Below are 13915 nucleotides of genomic sequence, written 5' to 3'. Positions count from 1 at the left end.
AAGATTTACTAATTTAAATTTAAGGCTTAAATAGTCATTTGGTCCTAGTTTTGGTCGACTTTTTTCACTTTGGTCCGACTTTTTAAATTGTTTTCAATTTGGTCCTACTTTTCGTTATACTTTTTCAATCAACTCCTTTCCGTTAACTCCGTCTAAATTGTTAACGGATGTGAACAGTAACTGCCACGTGTCATTTTGTGATTTTTTTGATTTTTTTTTTAATTTTTTTTTAAATTTTCTTAAATTTTTTAAATTTTTTTTATTTAAAAAAAAAATGTACACGTGTCAAGCTCATATTATGCCACGTGTCACAATTAGATTTTTATATTCAATTTGGTCCTATTATTCATTATCTGTTTTCAATTTGGTCCTATTTTTTTAAAAAAATTTAACATTTTTGTTCCTTTCCAAATTGAGACAAAATTTAATTTGTATATATTAAAATGCATATTTTTGTTAAATATTTTAATTTAGAATTAAATTTAGTTTAAAATTAAAACGAAAAAAAGCAATAACACTATTAATTTAAAATTTTAAGAGGTTAAAAATATTTAATTTTAAACCAACTCTAATTTTAAATTAAAAATATTTAATAAAAATATGTATTTTAATAAGAATATTCATATAACATTTATATACAAATTATATTTTGTCTTTGGAGAGGAACAAAAATACTAAATTTTTTTAAAAAAACTAGGACCAAATTGAAAACAGATAACGAATAATAGGACCAAATTGAATATAAAAATCTAATTCTGACACGTGGTATGATATTAGCTTGACACGTGGATTTTTTTTAATTAAAAAAATTAAAAAATCAAAATAAAAAAAATGACACGTGGCATAATATGAGCTTGACACGTGTACATTTTTTTTAAAATAAAAAAATTAAAAAAAAATTAAAAAAAAGTTAAAAAAATTTTAAAAAAAATCAAAAAAATCACAAAATGACACGTGGCAGTTACTGTTCACATCCGTTAATGATTTAGACGAAGTTAACGGAAAGGAGTTGATTGAAAAAATATAACGAAAAGTAGGACCAAATTGAAAACAATTTAAAAAGTAGGACCAAAGTGAAAAAAATCGACCAAAACTAGGACCAAATGACTATTTAAGCCTAAATTTAAAAAAAGTCATGTTTTCAAACAGGAGGGAGTCCCATTGAGATGTTTTTTTTTTTCAGTTTCAAGTACGAATTTTTTAATCATGCTTGTAAACATGTTTTTTTCCTTGATAATGAAACTGTGTTTCAAAGTATATCTTTATTTGTATTTTTTTTTAAATAGTTCTTAGAAGCACATTCTTTATTTTTTTCTATTTTACAACTTTTTCACTTTTATATTTAAAAATATGTTGTTTTGTTTATTCAAAAAATTTAAAATAAGATTGTAGTTTTTAATTTTGTTTAGGAATTTTCTATTTATTAAGTACATACACTATATTTTATATATTATGGTTAATTAATTAAATTAATGATGTTAATTCCAATACAATTTGAGAAATAAAAAAAAAGATTTTAATAAAGATTGAGAAAATAAATGATACTATTGAAGAGGATGGCAACGGGCTAGGACGAATTTCGTTATCCATACTTATTCTTTTGAAAAAAAAAATATCCTCATCCTCTTATCCAAATTCAATAGGTACAAAATTTTTGTCTCATCCTCACACTTCGGAAAGGTACACAAATATATATTTATGAGTGTTAGTGTTATAAGTTTGTTTTCTATTTTGATTTGTAGGTTTTCAATGATGTCACTCAACTTGGGTATGAATATGTATTTGAAAATTGTCATAATCATTATTATCATCTTCATTATTTCATAATCAAACTTTACGTGGACACTCTAGCAGGAGGAAAGTCCTGGACCCTCGTGTGTTCTGTGTAACATCCCTAAGGAATATTACTGATATTAAATAAATAAAATTTGAAATACAATAAATGCCGCATTTAATATAAACTATTTCCCAAAACACGGGAAATTTAAAACTTTAATATATAAAGCCACAAAACCAGGAGTCCATAATTCATAAAACTGAAATAAAAGTCAATGGCTCCCAACAAGTTTACATAATATTCTCAAAGCTAAAATAAGAAACATAAACTATATGTATATACAAAAATATCCCCTGCTAGCCCTCGCTCCGAGTCTAAGCATCTCTTGGCCTACATGTCACATCATCTGCTCCCGGATAACAAGTTATCCGATCATTGCCACACACACACAGAAAGGATGAGCTATACACAATATATATAAACAAAACATGAATATAAATATATTTCCCAACCCAAAATAACATTACTAAATTCTCATACTTTTCAAATCATCCACCCATGACCTTATAGTCCTTCATGAGTCATATGCATGAACTAGATCTTGGGACTTCACTGTGCTTCCACGAATCTAACTCATTCGTGGTCCAACCCTATGAGCATGTCCCGCTCATAGTCCTGCCCTACAAACTCCTCGTCTTTTGTAAATCATCCAAGTCTTCTCACTTGGACCCTTGCGACACATGCAATCACCATACTATGGACTCCTCGCCCAATAGTAGCCGACGGGAACATAACAGTTCCTTGCCAATCGTGCGCCCGACACATGCAATCACCATACTAAGGACTCCTCGCTTGTTAGTAGCCGACGGGAACTCAACCAGTTCTATGCCCATCATGTGTCCAACCACCAAGCACATCCTAGACCCCTATTGGACTTAGTCCTTCAAGCCCAAACACTACACCACATGCACATACATCCTATCCTTAGGATAAACAGCCAAAACACACTCACAAGCACATAGAAACATATTAACTCGCATAAACTCGCTTAAGCTAGGGACTTCTCGCCCAAGCTAAGCCCTCAGCCTCGCTTAGGCTAACCCACCTCGCTTGAGCGAGCTATAAACAGTGACCACATCACATTATCTCGCTTAGGCGAGATCCTCTCGCCTAGGCGAGATCATCTCTCGCCCAAACACCCATTTCAAACTCGCTTGGGCTAAAAATGCAAACAAGGCATCACACATGACCACGACATCTCACTTAGGCGAGGCTGTCTCGCCTGAGCGAGACCCTGGTTCGCTCAAAACCCACAAAACCCTTGCCTGGACGAGAAGTCGCGCTCAATACGCGCAACCTCATCATTATCTCGCTTAGGCGAACCTCAATCACCTGAGCGAGTGTCTGAGTCGCTCAAACCCAATCCTATTCGCCTGAGTGAGAACCTCGAGTAGAGTAGTAATTTGAGTCCTTGCATGTCTCGCCTAGGCGAGTGCCTCCCGCCAGAGCGAGAATTGCAGGTTCTGATACTGTTTTACGCATACAAGCACTGCACCAGAGAACCCAAATACGGTCCCAGATCCCACCAATATAATAACCAAAATATTTATTAATTTTACAAACGATCAGTGGTTTCATTTGCATTCGATCCACATACACATATAAAAAGAATGAAAAATTAGATATGATATAATAATTGAAATTGAAAATTTTAATTACTATAATATAATGTACCTTCTTCATAAGATCCATTTTCACTCATGAGAACATATTTTTCTTTTAATTTTTTAACACCTAAAAACACCAAATGTAGAATATTAAATGAGAATTCATAAAAAAATACTAACAATAAATATTAATAAATTTGAGTAACTTACCTAGATAGTTTGAGTTCCATAGCCAACTTCTTGTACATATCAAAACCTTTATAGTAATATGATGAAGTCGACTATGGTGATAAGTTAATATATGACCACTAGTACTAAAAGCATATTCAAAAGCTACAATTGTTATTGGAATAGCTAAAACATCCCTTGCAATTGCTTAAAGGGTTGGAAACTTTAACCCATTTGTTTTTCACCATGATAGGATATCAAATTCTTATGTAACTGGCAAATTATCTTCTTCCAAGTAATAATCCAACTCTATTTTCATAACTGTAGTTCTAGATTTTTTCTTTTTTGCCATAAACTCTAAAAATTTATTCACATCATTATCAACAACATTTCCCAACTCCAACGATGTAGCTCTATAAGAAGAAGTTTCATTCTTTTTTATTGATATTACAAAACCAAATCATGGCACATTTGACGAATCCTACTAAGCTTTAGATCAAAATCAATATCATACAATTTATAAAAATAATATTCTAACATGTCCATCTTGTACCTTGAATCTAAAACTAAAGCAATTGCCAATATATCATGAATAACACTCTAATAACTTTCAAATTTCTTTAACATTTGTATTGCCATATTTTGAATGGTTGTCTCAGGAGATTTAACCCAATAATTTGTTGCAAGCTTGATCTCACAAATCTTTGAGAAAAAGATGTTGGCAATTGGGTATATGGAGCCAGAAATGATTTATGTGATGTCATTAAACAATATTATCCTTCGACAAACATCCTTTGCAAATTTCCACTGCATATCAATTGGCAAAGAAGTGTATTCAGCTTCACGTTGCTTTAACCTAAAAAACACATCCTTATAACATATGGCAATATCAAGCATCTTGTAAGTAGAATTCCATCTAGTTGGGCAATCCAAACTTAACTTTTTAGTGAAAAAAATTTGCAATTGTCTAGTTGTTTCCTCAAATTTTTCCATTCTTTCAGGAGTTGTTGTCCAATATGCTACACTTTCTCGAATTTTTTCCACCCCTTCCTTTAGAACGGCTAACCCTTCTTTCACAATCAAATTAAGGACATGTGTTGAACAACGCATATGAAGCAAATACCCTTTTCTTAATGAGTGTGTCCAACTTCAACTTATCATTAATTTTTTCAATCATGTTATCATTTGTGCAACAATTGTCGAAAGTGATAGTAGACAATTTTATATCAATATTCCAATCGAACAAACAATCAACTAATACATTGCAAAGTCGATCAACTGTGTGAGGTGCGAGAACATAAATGAACCTATAAATTAAGCAATATTTTGTAAGACATATACTATTTCTAGAGGCGCATAAAAAATTATTGAAAACTTATAAATTAAAAAAGGTGTACCTCAAAATTATATTTTGCAAGGTCCAATTGTCATCAATATAATGAGTTGTGATAGACATATACCCTTTCTTTTGATTGCTTGCAGTCCACATATCCGATGTAATTGTTATTCTTCCTTTATTTGTATCTATCAAGTTCATAACTTTTTTTTTCATGTTCATAGATACCGAGTATCTCTTTATTTATCGTATTTCGTGTAGGAAGTTGAAGTAATGGTTGAATTGTTGTCACGAATCTAATAAAACCAATAGGGTCCACAATTGACAATGGATATTCATGCAATATAATCATTATAGCAAGTTCCCTCTTGGCATTTTATTCATTATAAGCTCCACAAGCCAACTCCTTTTTGCCACTTCTAATCTTAGAAAAAAATTGTTTCTTATCCCCCTTTCCCCCTTATTAAAGCCTTCTTTTGAATACATATGTCTAAATGATGGTGCAAGTGCTTTGTTCCATTCTTTATTTCTCCACCAAGCAGTTTCTTGCAATAACTACATTTAGCTTTGTATTTTCCATCAACTTTTATCTTTTCAAAGTGTTGCGACACAACACTTTTCAACTTTCTTTTCTTAGGCTTCGCTTGTGTTGTTGAATGTATTTCATCAAGTACTTCTGAAGGTGTTTGCATAGATGGATTCAATGGGGATTGGCTATCATTATTAGAACTTTGAAAGGGAGTTGGTTGTTGTGAACATTGTGGTGGACTTGGTACCTGCAAATCCTGATCTCCTCTGCTCATTTTCTCTATAAACTAACATAGGTAACACAAAAAAAATCAAACAAAGTAAAAAGGTTAATTTCTTTTTTAACAAAATATAAAAGGAAAACCAATAATCAAGTTTAAAAATATTTTAAATATTTTTTATACAATTAAAAATTTATATTATACCACTTAAACGAAATAACACAAATAATAAAATTAAATTAATAATAATTCAAATTTAAACATAGATTCTTCATCTTTTGATCTTGAATTAAATTAAAGGTTTATGCAATTGAGTACTTAAAATTGAGAGTCAAACATTCTCATGAAACAAAAAATAAACAAAAAATAAAAATACCATAAAGGAGTAAAAATAATTAAATATGTGACCCAAATTTGATTCAATGAAATTGAGAATATCCATTTGAACATAACACAAAGGAAAAAAAATGTATATTTAGGATTGTGATAAAAGGAAAAGTATCTTGAAGATATGCTTAAACCTTAAAGAACAAGCTAAACAATTAAGAGAGAGCAAGAAAAAGTGTATAACCAAAGTAACAAAAAGAAGAGCTACAAATTAAGAGTCAAACATTCTCATGAAAATAACCACGTACGAAAAAAAATTATGTAATAATAAGAAAAATTACCTTAAAAATTAAATCTTGAAAAAAAGTCGAACAATTAAGAGAGTAAGAAATAAGTTATATATATATATATATATATATTATGTATATATTATATATATTATATTATCTTATATTATATTATATTATATATATATATATATATATATATATATATAATCTTTATATATATATATATATATATATTTTAGATCACTTAATAAATTATAGATAATTTATTAATTTAAACGGGGACGGGTATTTAAGCGAGGATGTGTATATCCATATCCCCATCTCCATCCTCAGTTGAAAATTTTTAATATAATATTACTCATATCTATACACTAGTACAGTAAGGGCTTTTTGCCCCAGTTATTTTCCTCATTTTACCTCGGGTCTGGAACTAAGGCATATTGGGGTGAGTCCAAAAGGTACCCCTTTTTGGCCTCGGTTGTTACACAAAGTCATAGGGTTCTTTTTCTGCCTCGGGTCCACGAGAACCGAAGCCATATGGTAATTTTTTTTAATTAAGTTTTTTGTAGCACAACACACTCCTCTGTAACCTGCTTCCTCGCGCACCACTCATGGAAGCAGCAACACCATGCTCAAGCAAGCCGCCACCATCACGAAGCAACCTACACGCGGACCAAACTCTCCGGCCACCACAGATTCGCGCAGCCACCATGCTTGCAACTCGCCTGAACCAGCGCATCCACTACGACGAACGACGAGAATGATTTCTTCATCTCAGCGGCGACGATCTGGAGGTTCGCCGGAACTGGAACGCGGTGAAGGTGAAGCATTTCGACATCGTTTCGACTCTCAGCCTGGACAAGGAGAAAAGGTTATTGTACTCCGGCTCATGGGACAAGACGGTGAAGGTGTGGCGCGTGGCAGATTTCAAGTGCTTGGAGTCGATCAATGTGCACGACGATGCAGTGAACGCGGTGGTGGCGATGTTCGGAGGGTGCATGTTGACAGGGTCGGAAGGGACGGTGAAGATGTGGAGGAGGGTGATTGATGAGAAGGGGAAGAAGCTGAAGCATGTGTTGGACTGGGTTTTGCTGAAGCAGGAGAGGATGCACCGGCGCGCGAGGAAGAAGTAGAGGGGTTCGCGTTTTTGTGCCCTAATTAAACTATATGGCCTCGGTTCAATTAATAACCAAGGCATATAGCCCTATTTGGCCCCGGTTCAGTGCCACCCGAGGCCAAAGACGTAATGGCTAGTGGCATTTTTGAAATTTCTAGCCACGTTTTTGGCTTCGGGTCTATTCAACCGAAGCATATAGGCACCTTTTGGCACCGGTTTTTTTTGAACCGAAGCCTATAACCCCTTTTGGCTTCGGGTTTTTCTTGAACCGAGGCATAAAAGTTGCCTGGAATTGCAAAAATGCCACCGTGCCATTATATGCTTCGGTTCCTTGCCAACTGAGGCCTATAAGGCGAGGTAAAAATGCAATTTTGCACTAGTGATACCAGTCAATGCGAAGATTTTTCATCAAAATAGGCACGAATTTATTTACTATATCTAATAATGAGGCATATACTGTGGTTTTTTTTTTTTTCGGTTTGATTGTATTGTACATTAATTTGATCTTGTGTGCTTTACAATGATCACACTACAAGAAAAATTCAAATTTTCCATGATCAAAATTCGTGAAAAACTCTAAAAATCTATGGGTAAAGATATTTTTGTCATGACATTTTTATAGGAAAGAAATTCGTGGGTAACTTGTTCATAAGAAATATTTCCCACAAATTTCAGTTTTTGTGGAAAATTTCAAACATATAATTTCTGTGGGAAATCAAGTTCATTTCAATGCCACAAATAATTCTCACGATTTTTTCCCAAAGATATTTGTCCTGAATTTTGACGCATCTCCTTTTTTCACAAAATTATCCGTGGGAAACATATAGATTTAAAAAAAATCAAATAATAAGTTTTAATATAGTATCACAAAATTTATGCATTAGAAAATATTTAAATAGTCAACTTGCTGTAAAATAATTGTTTATATAATTTAAATTATCTTATTAATTTTTTGAGAAGTAAAAAAAAATATAAATCACAATTTACAAATTAAGAATATACTTAAAATAATTAATGAACCAATACTTAAAAATCCATACACTAATCATAATTTTATACAAACCGAAGAACAAGTCACTAACCCAACAAATAAAATTACTTAAAGAAATACATCGTATGAAACTTCATAACCACATTTGAAAGGCTTCAAGTGTTGATCTGTAAAATCCATTTAGGACATGTTCTTCTTTCTCCTTTGTCACGCATGATTGCCCTAGAGGAAATCAAGCATAAACCACAAACAGTGATGTCAAATAAACATAATAAATCATGGTATAAAAAACTTAAACAAAATAAAACGAGGAAAAAATTGTCTTCGTTTGTTGCTTTGGTGCATGCGAGTGGGATGGTGACCACATTGGAATATCAAATAATTCCCAGCAAACCAATAACTTAAAGTTGTCAGCTTCAAAAGAATTTCGCTATAATTTTAGTTTAGGCTCTTGCTTTTAATATATATATATATATATATATATATATATATATATATATATATATATATATATATATATATATATATATATATATATATATTCAATGCAATTAATAGAAAATGATGCACTATCCAGAAGTAAACAATACACTTGAGCTTTTGCAAAATAAATGGGAAATTAAAGGACTTAAACTACTAATTGCCTTTTATTATACTAGCTAGTTTCTGTCAACTAAGAAACATCAAATAGACATGTGTATGCTACTTAAACCTACCATAGATGACTCTCTTTTGGAATTTGGAATATAATAAGTTATTGGGTCTAAACTAATCTTCAATTCCAAAAAATTAATTATTCCAAGATCTCTAGCACCAACAAAATCAAACATAATGTGACAAATAATACTTAGCCATAAACAAAAAAATTGGGAATTGTTATAAAAATAAAGGAGAGAAAGAGAATAGAGAGTAGAGACTGATTTTCTGTGTATAATTATCAATAGGAGAAGTCCCTATTTATAGATATAAAAGGCAACCCAAGGAATACAACTCAATAGTTACAATACTAATGATAACATTAATAGCAATCAATCATAGGTAACTGCTAGCAATTCAATGGACATCTATACATTTCATAACACTCTCCCTTAGGTGTCCATTGATCAGAGAACGTGCCTCGTTAAAACCTTACTAGGAAAAAACCCTTTGGGATAAAAACCTAGTTAAGGAAAAAAAGTACATCATTCTTCATTCTTCGATGTAATATTATTCATCACATCTTCTATTTCTCTCCGTCATGTAAACTTTCATCTTTAAGATGTCGGAGCCGAAACTTGTCAAGAAATATCTTGTTTGTGATCAATTGTTGTTAGGATCAGATAAATAACCCGCATCTGCATAACTCATTTGATTTTGATTCATTTGGATAAAATAAGACTATATTCAAAGTACTCTCAAGGTAACAAAATTTATGTTTTACACTAATTCAATGTCTTATTATAGGTGAATAATTATATCTTGCTTAACAAATTTATAACAAATACTCTATCAAATCGAGTATAATAAGAAAAATACATTAGTGATCTTATAACATTAAAAATATGGTATTTCTTAACCAAGAAGTTCTTCATCATTGTTAGGTTAAAAAGGACATTTATCAACATCTAACAACCTCACAATTGAAGTGTAAAAATGTATAACTTGTCCATATAGAACTTTTTAAGCACCTTCATTATATAAACCTCTTGATGTACAAAAACACTTGTATTTAAATACTCAATTTGTAATCTTAAACAAAACTTTGTACTTCCAAAATCTTTCATCTCAAATTCTTTCTTTAAGCAATCAATTGCCTTTGTGAACTCATTAGTAGTTCCAACGATGTTTATGTTATATGAATAAACAACAATTATGACAAATTCATTTTTCGATATTTTCACATAAATACAACGATAAGTACTTTTCTTTTAACAAGTACTTACAAGGAAAATTATACATCTTGATTGCTTTAATCCATAAAAGGGACTTGTTCAATTTTATTGAATAATCCACTTTAGAATTTGCATTGTTGGGTAAATTAAATCCTTTAGGGATTTTCATATAATTATCATTCTTTACAATATTGTTTTGCGCAAAAATCCATTTGTACTCAATGATTTTTACACCTTCAGGTGTGCGGACTATAGGTCCAAAAACCTTTTTATTTAACAAGCAAATCTAATTTTGCTTCTATTTCATCTTTCCATTTGACCAATCATTTATTTCTCTACAATCTTGATCCTCATTGTTACTCATAACATTCATCGTTATATTATATGCTAAAACATCGCCAACGTTGACTTTGGTTCCATATTATCATATTCATGACATAATTTATTGAGATCTCATCATTTTCAACAATTTCATGCACATGTGGTTCTTCTGGAACCAAGGTTCTTCTAGAACCAAATTATTAATTATGTCAAATGAATCTTTTGTGATTTACACCTCCTCGATTAGGTCATCTTGTCTTTTTAGCTCATTTTCTCATTCGAGGATTTTTATCCTTGGAACCAATAGGCTTACTACGCTTCAATCGTGTTATGAATAAATATCAATTATATTTGGAGCATTTCGCAGTTGGTATATGTGATTTAATTACCCTATTTGTGTTAGTAAAAAACATCTGAGAATTGATTGACTAATTTGTGAATGAATTATCATTTGAATTTCGAGTTCACATGTTTTGTATGAGGATCAAGAGAGATAATGATAATTCATTCCAACCAATATCCTTATCCAAATGTTTTTTTTTTCTCCCTCTAATGTTGGAAAACCTTATTCATCAAAAATAATAGTTGATAAATCAAACTGTAAATATGTCTCCTATCCAACATATATTCTCAATCGTCTCTAAATACTCATCATAGTCCCTTTTGGCGGGGAAATTTGATCATATACAAAAATTCTTAAATGAGACAATTAGTTTACTGACCAAAAACCAACTGCATAATAGAATAATTATGATAACTTGTTGGCTTGATGCGAATCAATCCTGTAGCATGTAAAATTACATATCTCCAAGTAGTCATTGGAAGATTAGCTCTCATAAGTAATGGTCTTGCAACCAACTTTAGACATTTTATTCATAATTCTAAAAGCCCATTTTGAGCATGAACATATGTTCTACAACAATTCCCATTGACATATAATACTCATGAAAAACATAAAATGTAAATTCACCAGCATTATCAAGACAAATTTTCTTAAATGGATAATCTGGAAAGTGATATCTTAACTAATTGTGCTAATACTTTGCAAATGCTTGATTGCAAGTTGATGATAAACAAACATGTGACCATTTAGTTGATGCATCAATTAAACCATAAAATATCTAAATGATCCACATGATGGGTGCATTGGACCACAAAATCACCCTGTATTCATTCCAAAAGATGAGATTGACTCATTTCTAAAGTTTTCTGGTGATGGTCTTATTATCAACCCAAGTCCAGTGATATAAAGATATTTCATATCTCCTTCATTGTTTGTCTCAATATGATATCTATTTAGACAAATATCTTTAGAATTTAATAAGTTTCTATTAGACTTCTTTGTAGAAGTGTAGTAGCTCTTCTAGAGCCTTTAAAACATTATTTGTGATATAAAAATAATGCTAATATTGACTTCTCAAATAACCAAACATGAGAAAACTAAATTAATAATCTTGAGAGTTTAATTCTTGCACTATCAGCAAAATACAATATATTTAGTTTATCCAATATGACTGCATATCAAAATGATCATACACACACACACACACACATATATATATATATGTGTGTGTGTATATATTTATATATATATATATATATATATATATATATATATATTAAATTTTAATGAACTTAATAACCTCAATTTGTTGCGGTTACCATCCAAAATTAATCAACTTTGCAAGTCATATATTATCAAATAATATAAAACAAATAAAAGTATAAAATATTATATCCAAAATCTTTGAACCTTTATATATGTATAGTATAATAAAATTAGAACCACAAATCCATATCAAATCTCTTCACATTCTTACAAAAAAAAATGTATTTTATTTTAATATATCATTTAATGCAATCTCAATTTACCCATTATATTTTAATACTAATCAAGTTCAAATTTATTACCTTCCAAAACCTAAATTTTCTGCACCAAAAAATGCATGGTCCTTTTTATTTACTTTTATTTAAAAGTTACTTCATTGTCCCTTGTTACGTCAATTTACTATACAAATTCAGTTACATCCTCTAATTCAATTTCAATCAATTAATGCTTTTTTTTCATTTAATTTGTGCACGTAAATGCACAAATGATGACTTTTTGTATTCAACATTTAAAAATATGCAATTAATAAAATTCAACATTTCTATTTCTATCATGGAACTATATATATATATATATATATATATATATATATATATATATATATATATATATATTAGGAAAGACTTTTCCATTATCATGCATATTCCCTACATAATACCAATTCAAGTTTAATAATGTTATTCATGTATCATCCAATATTAGAAATTATCAATATTATCATTCACACTTTTATAAAAATTACTATATATAATAATAAATGTTCATTATACACTCATTTCACATATACATTTCATAATATAAAAGAAAATATTGATTCTTACTTATAGATAACCAACATCAAACATGCATATTTTATATAGTAATAATGCCATAGAGAATTCACCTTCAATTAAATTATAATGAAAATAATTTAATATATAAAAATATATTTTGTACTGTCACATAAAAAACTTCTTCTGCAATTTTATAAAATAAAGTTCTTAATATTTCCATTTAATTTAGCTAAGAAAAACAACAATATCAAGATGAGCGACATCCATATTTTTATAAACACAAAGTGTGTTTCTATGTTCTTATCCCTATTTTTCAGGATGCTTTTATGTAAGACAAGTATGACCCAAATGCTCTTTACCACCGTAGTGATAAATTATATTTTCATATTATTTGTCATTGTTTTCATTTTCTTCTTTTCTCATTTTCATACTATTGTTCCACTTTTGATGACACAATTTCTCTTTGAAATTTCCTTTATGATTACAAAAATATGGATCAGATGTTGCTACATTCACTTCTGGGAATGAAGCATAACCAATTTAGTCTCATGGATGTTGCTCCATTCACTTTTGGGAATGAAGCATAACCAATTTGATCTCATGATTTTTAATCAAAAACTCATTATTTTGTTTAGCCATAAGAAGGCATAAATAATTTGAGAATATTTGTGAAATAATTTTTTCACGATATTGTTGTTATAAGAGCAAATTATTGCTCAAATGCTTTATTTCTTTTTTCTCCTTTTTTTTAGAGCATCATCAAGACTCATCACATCTAGATGTATTTCAGTCTCTAATACTCAAGAATATGAGTAATTTTTTCTTATAATATCAAAAGTCATAAATTCAAATTTTGTAAGGTTTGACTTTTTTTTAAACTAGCTCATAAAATATTGATAATAATCAAATTTTATTTATG

This window comes from Vigna unguiculata, chromosome 1, assembly GCF_037176805.1.
Source record: "Vigna unguiculata cultivar grain cowpea cultivar isolate G323 ecotype 2 chromosome 1, ASM3717680v1, whole genome shotgun sequence".
Classification (NCBI taxonomy): domain Eukaryota; kingdom Viridiplantae; phylum Streptophyta; class Magnoliopsida; order Fabales; family Fabaceae; genus Vigna; species Vigna unguiculata.
The sequence above is the reverse complement of the archived record's forward strand: the minus strand, read 5'-3'. Positions refer to the sequence as shown.